This window comes from Anomaloglossus baeobatrachus, chromosome 2 (assembly GCF_048569485.1).
Source record: "Anomaloglossus baeobatrachus isolate aAnoBae1 chromosome 2, aAnoBae1.hap1, whole genome shotgun sequence".
Classification (NCBI taxonomy): domain Eukaryota; kingdom Metazoa; phylum Chordata; class Amphibia; order Anura; family Aromobatidae; genus Anomaloglossus; species Anomaloglossus baeobatrachus.
The window spans coordinates 688,707,921-688,720,165 of record NC_134354.1 but is presented as its reverse complement, the minus strand read 5'-3'; positions in this window follow the sequence as shown (position 1 = coordinate 688,720,165).

Genomic DNA, 12,245 nt, shown 5'->3' with positions numbered 1-12,245 from the left:
TTGTCACGTAAGTGTGGCAGAGGCCTCAGAGATGAGGGGCCTTTTTTATTTAGAGATAATTTTTATGATCTTCGCCAAATGGGCGTGGCTTGCAGAGTAATAATGTAGCACGGCCTAAGACACGTTCCCAGGGAATCTGCCCCTTTGGTAAAGAAGAAAAATAAAAATTAGCACTAGATAAAAAGGCGCATAACTCAGGAATCATATGGTAGTTTAAGAAAAAAGAAAAAAAAAAAAAGGGAAAAACAAAACAGAATAACGGAATACTCAGGAGCAGTGAGAATAAAGCAAGAGCAAAAACCTGATCTGAAAATTCTCCTTTCTACATGGTTCATGCTATGTCACATTCACCTTTCGAGGCTCCCATACTCATCCTTCATGCTATGTTCCCGATGAATTATAAAGCAAATACTTATTCTTCTCCAGGTTTTGTCTTTAAAAAAAAGCAACAAAAAAAAACCAAACAAAGAACTTTACTTTGAGACTTAGGCCTCTTTCACACGTTCGTGAAAATCACGCACGTTTTTCACGGACGTGTCAAAGGTGCGTATTGCCCTGCGTGAGTCGTGTTTGGGGCACACGTGTGTTTCTCCGTGTTATCCGTGATAACACACAGAGAACGAGAACTTTCTCTGTAATTATGGAGCAGTAAGCTACAATATAGTGATAATATCACACTGCCATATGACTTACAATCCCGTTAAGTAGAGACTATGCAAAATTCAAGCAAGTGAATATTGTTTCCATAAAGTACATGAGTAGATATGACTATGTCCGTGTAGCTGCCGACAGTGGGAAAGTCCACGTGGAGGCAAACATTGATTAATACTGAACGGTGCAGACAAGCAGTAGATCGCGAGCTGTATCGTTATCCCAGGACTCCCATTGTAATATTAAATATTCTCCAGTCGGCCAACGTATTCCCAATACAATATAGACAATTATTAAAGCCATTCTTCCCCATCACGGTCTCCATGTGTTGTGGCAGCAGATATTTCGGCCTTTAGGTATTGGCTTCTCGTCTGTAATTCCTCGATGTGATCAGTCCAGGATTACTTCTTTCATTTATTAGGCTTCCAGGTTGCAAATTTGGGTTTCGGACTGGTCTTCTCTCTAAAGAACATCCACGCAAGAACAAAGTTGATTCCAGCATGACGTTGTATGTGTAGGGGTACGTTCCTACCCCTGAAGACACCAATCCCGTTGCTGTGTAGTGATGTATAGTAATGTGAAAGAAGTCTTGTGTCTTTTGTAAATATTGTGTAATGTGAATGGTGATGGATAGCAATTAATGATGGGCGAGCGTGATAGTGTGTACTCGATCGAGCATCGGGATACTTGGGTACTCGCAGTGCTTGGACGAGTATCACAGGTGTTCGAAGGTTTTGTTCATGAATCAATGAAAACAATGCACAGGCTCTCTTCACTTTATGATGTCAGCAGACACCACAGAGAGCTATTCGCATTGTCTGAATAGCTCTCACAGGTTGTTAAAACAATGTTTTTCGATGTACTATGTCCAACAACAAAAACTCTACCCACCCTCCCCCCGGAAATGTTCTGTATATGGTTGGCTGTATATGGGTGGAGAGCCGAACTGCTCAGTCATTCCACTTCTATTATACTCATTACTCGAGTTGAGGCCTTTCAGAGCATCTGACCTGCTCGACTCGAGTAACGAGCACCCGAGTATTTTAGTGCTCGTCCATCACTAATAGCAATGTGTTCCTGTGTAATGTGTAGTATGTAACGTATAGTGTATTGTATGTGATAATGAAGAAATGTCCGCCCTGGGAAAAGCAAAGTACTTCTCCTCACTTGATCTGTGTACCCAGAGGCTGAACAAGACTGGCTGAAAATGGCTTTCATACTTACCATGGGATCATTTGAGATTAACTGGATGCTATATGGGCTAACTAATGTCCCAGGGATATTTCAAAGTCTCATAGAAAAGTGCCTGAGAGATCTAAACTTTGAGGCACCCTTGACATACCTTGATGACATTATCATCTTCTCTAGTAATTTATTTAAGGGGGCTGCAGTCTTGGCGAAGTCCTTAATGATTTGGCGTTAATATTCAGAAAGGCTCAGGAATGCTCTCAACTCTCTGTGTTGTAGGCGTAGGTCATTTTCGCACAGCAGCAACTTTCTCCTTTCTGAGATACACTCCTTCTCCAAAATACGGAATACCAGAGACTGAAGGATGGACATCTTCCCCAGGGCATCTTCAAAGTGAGAAAGGTTTTCACTTCCTGTTTAATCGTACAGTGACAAGAGACTACTTATCTATTGGATTAGCTGAGTGAAGATTTGTAGCATAACTGAGTCATAGTTAATGAATCACTCATACAGATAGATTTGCTTGGAGCCTATCTTTACTTATTTACTGTAACTATAAGTAGGGCGACGCTGACTGTCGGGTGCTTCTGACCTTGGACACACCCTGTACGTCCTGGCGATTCCAGAGGCACAGGTGCTGTGCCTCCCAATAGTCACTGGGAGCTCGGCTTATCTGACAATTGAACCCTGGCTCTCACAGCCAGGGACAGTCCACGCAACGTCCCTTACTGTTTAGCCTCTTAAATGCCACTTAAGGGATTGTGAGAGGGATCGGGCTCCCTCTCCCCTCTGATCAGTGACCCTATGATGTAAAAACGAGTATCCACAGCTTTACTAATGGCAGCTGTCGGCCAATCAGAGGCAAGCAGCTGACTTCTGTGTTTTACGTCAGCTGGTTGCCTCTGATTGGCCAGCAGTTGCCATTGGTAAAGCTGTGTGCAGCGAACCTCTGCTTGACCCCGGAAATACATTCATCTGAAATAAAGCTCTGACGGCAGCCTGCCCCGGCTGCAGTCATGAAGCGGTCTATGTGCTGGAAAAACACTATGGCTAACACCCTCAAAAAATAAATCCACCGAAATCTGTGCTCCAAAATCCAAATGGCCCCCTCCCTTCTGAGCATCACAATGTGCCTAAACCACTGTTCGGGTCTCCATGTTTGGCATTATTGTAGTGAGGAAGCACACTTTATTTACGGGGTGCGTATTTCCAGAAGCATGAGCTGGACACTACAATGTACTGTGCATGACCAGGGTTTATTTGAAATTTTTAATTCTGTAAACATTTGCTACATTTGACGCAATTGATGTTGTCCAGAGACTAAAGGCTAGTTTCACCGGATTGCCGGATCCGGCACACTCCAGTACAGTGTTAATACTGTACAATGGCATTGCGGCAAGCTCCGGTCACATGACAGCATGTGACTGCAGCTTGTCGCAATGCCATTGTACTGTATTGCACTCTACTGGAGTGCGACGGATCCGGCAATGCGGCGAAATGCCGGATGTGTGAAACTAGCCTTAATCGTCACTACACCTGTAGATAAATTCCCAGAGGGGTGTAATTTTCAAAATGTGGTCGCTTGAGGGGATTTTTTCTGTTCTGGCCCTTAGGGGCTCTACAAATGGAGTCCGTAAACTATTCTAGGAAACGGTGCTCCAAAAATCGAATGGTGCTCCTTCCCTTCCGAGCCCTGTGGTGCGGCCAAACAGTACTGTACAGTCATGTGCAGTATCGCCGCATTCAGGAGAAATTGTGTAACACAATCTGTGGTTAAATCAACATTTTAGTGGTAGAAATGTAATTAATTTTTGATCACCGCCCAATAGTATAAGTATGTCAACATGCTCATTGTACCCCTAGATTAATTCATTGAGGGGGTGGAGTTTGTAAAATAGGGTCACTTGTGGTGGATTTCTACTGTCCTGGCACCTCGGCTTAATAAAGAGGTCATGGAGCTGAAATATGGATCTGCTTTAGCTCAGCCTCTGGCACCATTTTATTGAAGACCTGCAGACCGGCCAAAGAATCACCACGCATGAGCCGCCCACTGCAGTGATGGTGGCAGCGCAAAATTTCAAAAAGGAAACAGGTCACTAAATCAGTGACCTGTAAAAGAAACAAAAGGAGACAGGCAGAGAAGAAGACCCTACGTCCCCGTCCCCTCCCCCCCCCCCCAAAGTGTCTCATCCTGATGCACAAAAGACATCATCAAAACATTGGAAAATTATTAAACAACCACAGATCGGATTCCTTCACTGCAGAAATCATTTTAATCAGCATCACAGTGCCATTATGGCCATGGATTTACTTTATAGTGCTAAATCCTGCTGCCAGGTTCTCTTTAAATGAATTAACTATTTTTTTTTTCTTAGCCAATAGTGAACTGGAAAGCAATTCTAGAAACTCAAGATCATAACGCACACACATCTGCATTTTTCAGAGTATACGGTGATAGGTCGCCATTATAATTTTGCAGAATATTCAGTAAAAAAAAAAAATAAATAAAAATATTATATATATATATATACACAAAAATAAAAAAAAGAAATATTCTTGCTATCAATGAGAGCCACCAAGTGGACAAAGTGCATATGGCATCTGACCTTAAAAGATGCATCGTGTTTACAATTCAGCTTTGGTGTAACTTTTTTTTTTTTTTTTTAAGGACACTGGCGTATATCAGTATAGCATCAGATGCGATACGCTAATGATACTCGGTTCAAACTCTGCTGAGAGCGTGAGGATTATCATCTACTGTACTCTGAATCTCTTGCATTCCAGAATCGGAGCACAGGTGAGGAGAGATTCATTTTTCCATCTTCTTCATTGTCTGTGTGTATATCGCACTGTACTCAGATGTTATCAGTGCAGTCCAATGTTTCACTCGCACCCTTAGATTTGTATGGGTGCGCGTGGTTGTCCAATTTAAATGCTAATAGGAGAGAACCACATATATAAAAAGTAGTGTATCCAAACACTATAAGGAGAATATGGTTTTATTCCTTATTGTGGTCTGTTTGTATTTGCTGTTAAAAGATTCAAAACTCTAATAACACTTTTTTTTTTTTCTTTTTTTTACAAAGAGTATCTAATGAAAAAAAACAGCAAATTGAGTTAATAATTGTAGTAGAATACTAAACATAGTTATACAGTTTAATATACAACTCAACCCCATTAATAGCACAGGCATATTCCCTTACCTTGACCTCTTCACCCCTAGGCAATTTTCCGTTTTTTTCCTCCCCTTCTTCCAAGAGCCATAACTTTTTTTATTTTTTCATCAACATAGCTATATGAGGTCTTGTTTTTTTGCAGGATAATTTGTACTTTTCAATAACACCAATCATGCCTCATATTGTACAGGAAAACATGAACAAAACAAAAATTCCAAATGCCGTGAAATTGCAAAAAAAAAGTGGCATTGCACAATTTGTTTTTTGGGTTTTCATTTACTATGTTCACTATAAGCTGAAACTGTAATATGATTCCCCAAGTCGACGTGAGTACGTAGATAGCAAAAATGTAGAGTTTTGAGTTTTACTTTTATCTTAGTGGTGAAAAAAAAAAATCAGACAAAAAAAAGGATTGTGCTTTTGTCGCCATTCTCTGAGACCCATAACATTCTCATTTTTCGGGATCTGGGGATCAGTGATGGCTTATTTTTGTTTCTTGAGTTGACATTTTTAGCTGTACCATTTTTGGATAGATGTTAGTTTTTGATAACCTGTTAATTCAATGTTGCATTGATCCAAAAAACATAATTCTGGTGTTTTGATTTTTTTTCTCGCTTTGCCCTTTACCGATCAGATTAACTGATTTTATATTTTGATAGATCATGCATTTCTGAATGTGGCGATACCAAATGTGTGATTATTTTTTTGTTTTATTTTCAGTGGGGTAAAGGGGGGTGATTTGAACTTTATTTTTTTCATATTTTTAAAAACTTTTACTTTTTTTTATTGATTTTACTAGTCTTCTTAGGGGACTTTATGCCTGTACGCTTCAGTACCGGTCTGATCATCAGAAATGCTGATCTCCTGTGAGTGCCAGCATTCACAAGAAAGACGTCATGACTGACAGGAGTTATAACGTGACCCCCAAGCTTTCATGGCAACCCATTGGTGCCCCGTGATCAAGTTACGGGGCTGCCGATGGCAGCAGGGAACAGCGTGATCCTCATCGGAATGCTGATTTGATCAACTGATGATCATCAAAAGGAAACTGGAGGAAAAACAGGTTTTTCGCCGTGCTTTAAGACCACAAACAATGGTGTCAAACAGATGATTCTTTTTATTTCATTCCTACGCGTTTCGGAGACCCCAACTGTCTCCTTCAGGTTAGGCTAGTTTCACACTTGCGTTGAACGGTATCCGTTGCATTGCGTTGTGTGACGGATGCAGCGGATGTGTTGCATATAGTGGCACAACGGATGCAACGGATGCTGCAAAACAACGGAATCCGTTTTGATTTTTTTTACAGTTTTACCGGCGGCAGACTATTGTGAACGATCAGCTGATCGCTCCCTGCAGCCGGACGCCGGGTGATCAGCTGATCGCTCCCTGCAGCCGACCGCCGGGTGATCAGCTGAGCGCTGTCACCTGCCGGCGCCCGGGCATGCCGACGGGCGGGCGCTCAGCTGAGCGCTGTCACTTGCCGGCGGCCGGTCGCTCAGCTGAGCGCTGTCACTTGCCGACGGCCGGGCGCTCAGCTGAACGTTCGGCCACCGCGAGCCAAAATAAAGTTTGTGAAAAAAAAAAAAAGAGCATGCGCAGTGAAATCCAGAGGATTCCGCTGCTCAAAACAACGTTCAAATTCTGACAGCGCCAAGGGGCTAACAAGCACAGATGGATTGGAGAGCCACCCAAGATTATTAGCTGCACGTCAGCTGATCAGATCAGCAGACATGTGGGGGGAATATTGCGGGCTCGCAGCACATGCCTGCATTAAAAGGGACAGACACAGCCAAGGACGTATATATACATTCTTGAAACTGAAATGTGAACAGGTGCATAACTGAACATGACATAAAATACAAAAAATGACAGTGTGCAAAGTCTCCTTAAGGAGAATAGTGTTCCCCCGTGGTCCCCACAAAGCTTCTCATGAGCCAGATCAGACACCCCATACTTTGCACTGACGAGGGGCAAGCACCCCGAAACACCGTGTCTGCAAATTGGGATTCTGATCTGGCATATATATCCTAGGTCATATGCAAAGGATTGTTAAAAATCCACATTTGACTTTTAGGATCGCTACTTCCAATAGGTGGCGCTGCGCTAGAGTTTGTCTCCTTTCCTGGAGAGACAATTTGAGTGTTCACTCTGAAATGCTAAAGTATGAAAACCATCAATGTGTGAATATAGACCTGCATTACTGCTAAGGGAAATCTAAGAAAAATGAGATATTTAGCCATGCCGTGGCTACTGGGCAGATATAAAAATGGCAGGGCTGTCGAGTCAGTGTTTATTTTGGTGGAGTCGGAATAAAATGGACCAAAAAAGCACCAGGCACTCCAATTGATGTGAAAAAAGAATACATTTTATTGCAACTTCAACTTGGCCCTTGGGTATGCTAATTACCTGTGTTGGCCAGATGGGCGGGCTCATTTTCTGCTCCTTTCCCCCCTCCTGCCGCTGATCACTGTCCTCCTTTCTTGATTGACGGGATGATGCCCTCAGTCATCCTCCTCATCACATTGTCATATCTCGCGCCTGTGCAGTTAGGTCTGCTCAGGCAGGCACAGTTCGCTCTGCCATATTGCGGCCAGAGCAGAAAACAGCTGCCCTCGCTCACGCTGGTGAGCTAAATGCATAGGTGTGAGATTATGGGCGGGTACGAGCATGGCGCTGGTGAAGTCATGCACAATGCCGACCTCACCAGCGCCATGCTCGTACCTGCCCATAATCTCGCGCCTGCGCATTTAGCTCACCAGCACGAGCTAGGGCAGCTTTGTTTTCTGCTCTGGCCGCAATATGGCAGAGCGAACTGCGCCTGCGCGAGCAGACCTAATTGCACAGGCGCGAGATTTGAAAATGCAACGAGGAGGATGAAGGAAGGCGTCATTCCGTCAACCAAGGAAGGAGGATGGCGATCAGCGGCAGGAGGGGGATAAAGGAGCAGAAAATGAGCCCGCCCATGAGGCCAACCAAGGTAATTAGCATACCCAAGGGCCAAGTTGTATAAAGTTATTTTTGGGGTCTGGAAGGGGAGTTTCAGAAGGTTATTCTTTTAGTTTAATAGGTAAAATCTGGTGACAGGTTCCCTTTAAACTGATGAATGAGAGTAATGAACAACAGCTAGAAGAAAATGTAGGATTCAGTATGTGTGAGATGGAGCCACAGTGCTGTTCATGTAACTGAGGAAAAAACAGATATTACAACAGAAGAACAGCAAAATGATACTTTAGAGTTAGATGATCTTGTTGAAGCTGCTTCAAAACACTTTCATATTCATCACATGCGCTGTGTTGTGCACACGCTGCAGCTGGCAATAAGATAGTCTGCAAGAGGGACATGCTGGAAATCTGATTGGAAAAGTGAGGAAATCTGTTATTGCCGCCAGAACCCCTAAAATGGATTCAATCTTGAAGAGACGTGCTGGGAAAGGGGCAATTGTTGATCAAGGCACTCGGTGGGGCAGCACTTAATGATTGAGCGATTGCTTGAACTGAAACTGTTTCTTATAGATATGGCAAACCTTCAGGTAACTCTAAATGAAGGTCAATTGACACAGGTGGCTGAATTGAAGGAATTGCTTAATCACCCATTTACCATGACTAAAAAATTAAAAGCTGAGGATTTAACTCCTGGCATTTTCATAAGGGAGTGGAAGAACTTGCTATTTTGCCTGTCCCAAAGAGGAGGTTTAATCGCAGATGGCATTTCTGCTTCAATGAAACGGAGAGAGACACAACTATTAGAAAATAAAATTCTTCTGGCAGCTGTTTTTGTGGACCCAAGTCATCGTATACTGCTTGATGATCAACAGCTTACTAAAGGAAAAGATGCTTTGACTGAGGTAGCAGTTAGGATGAGCAGCTACAGGACTTCCAGGCAGAAGAGGACTTGGGTTCTAAAGTTTTATTCCAATAAATAGATATTTTTTGGTCTATCTAAATATCTTATTATATCATAAAAATGATTAAATGTCTGATATTCCCATTGCACTACAATCATTTTTTCACTTAAATATAAGAATATATTATTATTATTATAGCGCTTTACATGTGAAAGGGGTATACATAATAGGGACAAGTACAATAATCAAACAATACAAGACACAGACTGGTACAGGAGGATAGAAGGCTCACAGTCTACAAGGGATAGCTGAGGATACAGTAGGTTAGGGTATGTGCGGCGCTGTATCAGACTGAGGGTTACGGTAGGTTGTAGCCTTGTCGGAAGAGGTGGGTCTTCAGGTTCCTTTTGAAGCTTGTCAAGGTAGGCGAGAGTCTGATGTGTTGTGGCAGAGCATTCCACAGTATGGGGAAGGCACGGGAGAAATCTTGGATGCGATGGTGGGGACAGGAGATGAGAGGGGAGTAGAGAAGGAGATCTTGTGAGGATCGAAGGTTACGTGCAGGTAAGTACCGTGAGACTAGGTCAGAGATGTAGGGAGGAGACAGGTTGTGGATGGCTTTGTAGGTCATGGTTAGGGTTTTGAACTAAAGTCGTTGGGCAATGGGAAGCCAGTAAAGGGATTGGCAGAGAGGAGAGGTCGGGGAGTAGCGGGGGGGTCAGGTGGATTAGCCGGGCAGCATAGTTTAGAATAGATTGAAGGGGTGCGAAACTGTTAGAAGGGAGGCCACAGAGCAGGAGGTTGCAATAATCCAGGCGGGAGATAATAAGGGCATGTACTAGAGTTTTTGCAGCTTCTTGGGAAAGGAATGTACGGATCCAGGAAATATTTTTGAGTTGGAGGCGGCAGGAGGTAAAGAGGGCTTGGATGTGTGGCTTGAAAGAGAGATCAGATTCTAGGATTACTCCCAGGCAGGGAGCACGTGGCACTGGGGAAAGTGAGCAGCCATTGACATTGATGGATATGTCAGGTGGGGGAGTTGAATGATGAGGAAAGACAATGAATTCTGTTTTGTCCATGTTCAATTTTAAGAACCGAGCAGAGAAAATATATGTGGGAGTCGGAGTCGTGGACGGAGTCAGTGCAAGGCAAATTGAGGAGTCGGAGTCGCAGGTTTGGCTTACCGACTCCAAAGCCCTGAAAAATGGCCGTTTTTGTATGCTAAATATCTCATTTTTCTTAGATTTCCCTTAGCAGTAATGCAGGTCTATATTCACACATTCATGGTTTTCATACTTTAGCATTTCAGAGTGCAAGCTGTCTTTTTTTGTATTATATACATTCTCGGTCATGAAAGGGTTAAACACTACAGCCCTGATTTATCAATACGGGTGATTTTCCCGCCGGTCTTGGTGGAGTCAGATGCTCCCGATTCATGAAGAGGTGAACGCCTCTGAAAACCCCATCCTTACAGAACCCCCGAGCTTTAGGCAATAACCAGTCAATCTCTAGGTACTTGGTAACAGAGTTTATTGTTACATGAATAACAAAATAAAAGGCACATAACATTAATTTGGTGTCAACAATGGTGAAAGGGAGAAGGCCTTGAAGTCACCCGCTTCCAGAGCGGTTTGCTCTGCAGTTCTCTGGTAGGCGGGTGAAATGGTGAAGCGACACCTGCAGCCCCCGGCTCCAGGGGACCTTGCGGCATATTAAGTGTTCAGGTCTAGAGATTAATGCACGAAATGTACCTGAGTAACTGAACAAGGACCAATCTGAGTCGTCTAATAAAATTTTTTTGTCAATGGTAGCTCATTGCAGTTCCTGAAGCCATGGCAGTATAGCAGTAACATTCTGCGTCACTGAGTGGCGGCATGCAGACATGGAGGTCCAATTCCTTAGTATTCAGTAGCTGTCCCATGTCTCCATGGCACAAAGTATGACCACTGCACTGATTTGCTATACACTTTTACATTTAAAGTCGCCTGTTTAAAGTAAGAGTTGATCCACAATAATGAAAACCGTAAGCGTGTCTGGGCTGGAGGAGCCGTCTGTGCGATGTGAGCGCTCTACAGTAATTTACCGTCATCCCTCGCACCGCACGTAACGATGCACATGGCTTTTATCACTAAAATCAGCAGACCATGGAAAGTCATGTGTTTATTTTGCAGCATACACTTTATTTAAGTGCTGTCACTTAGCTAAATGCAGAATATGCACAGACACAAAAAAACACCACCATCCTACAAGGCAGGAAACTGGTGTATATCGACACAACCGATCCAAACACCACCATCCTACAAGGCGGGAAACTGGTGTATATCGGCACAACAGATCCAAACACCACCATCCTATACAAGGAAGGAAACTGGTGTATATCGGCACAACCGATCCAAACACCGCCATCCTACAAGGCGGGAAACTGGTGTATATCGGCACAACAGATCCAAACACCACCATCCTACAAGGCAGGAAACTGGTATATATGGGCACGATAGGCACCAACACCACCATCCTACAAGGCAGGAAACTGGTGTATATGCGTACAACTAACACGACACTGCCGTCATATAAGGCAGGAAACTGGTGTATATGGGCATGACAGACGCCAACACCGCCATCCTACAAGGCAGGAAATTGGTGTATATGGGCACAATAGGCAACACCATCCTACAAGGCAGGAAATTGGTGTATATTGGCACAATAGGCAACATCACCACTATCCTACAAGGCAGGAAATTGGTGTATATGGGCACAATACGCACCAACACCGCCATCCTACAAGGCAGGAAACTGATTTATATGGATACTACATACACGACACTAAAATCAGCAGAGCTCAATCTATTATTATGTAAGTTGTAGAACAAAATTATACACTAACAAAAAAAAAAATAAAAAAAAATGAGTGGGGCGCCAAACCTCTGTAGGATGGTGGGGCGTCAATTATGATAACGGGTGACGCGTAGCTGTCATAACTGTGTGCGCCTGTCATGTTCTCGATATACAAAAGATACAGAACAAATATATATGAACTTTATTCATTGAGTCTTGAACAAGCTTTCTCAATCTAACGCTATTTCATGGTACACATTATAGTTTCTCTCAGGACAACGCCTTTACCTATACAACATCTGAAAATCGCTGTATTACGGGAAAACTTATCCCGATAAAGGACCTTACAAATTTGTGCAAAACAGCAACATTTAACCTTCTAGTGAAGAATCTGAACTTGTCCTTGGAGGATGACATTTTCTATTACTGGTTATTAGGCAGCTCTTCGGTATTGTAGTGTACATGCAGCTGCAGATCTTATACCCCAGACTGGACCCGTCAGTCACTTCATGCTGCCCGAGCCACACATCAACATGACAGAGACCGGCTCC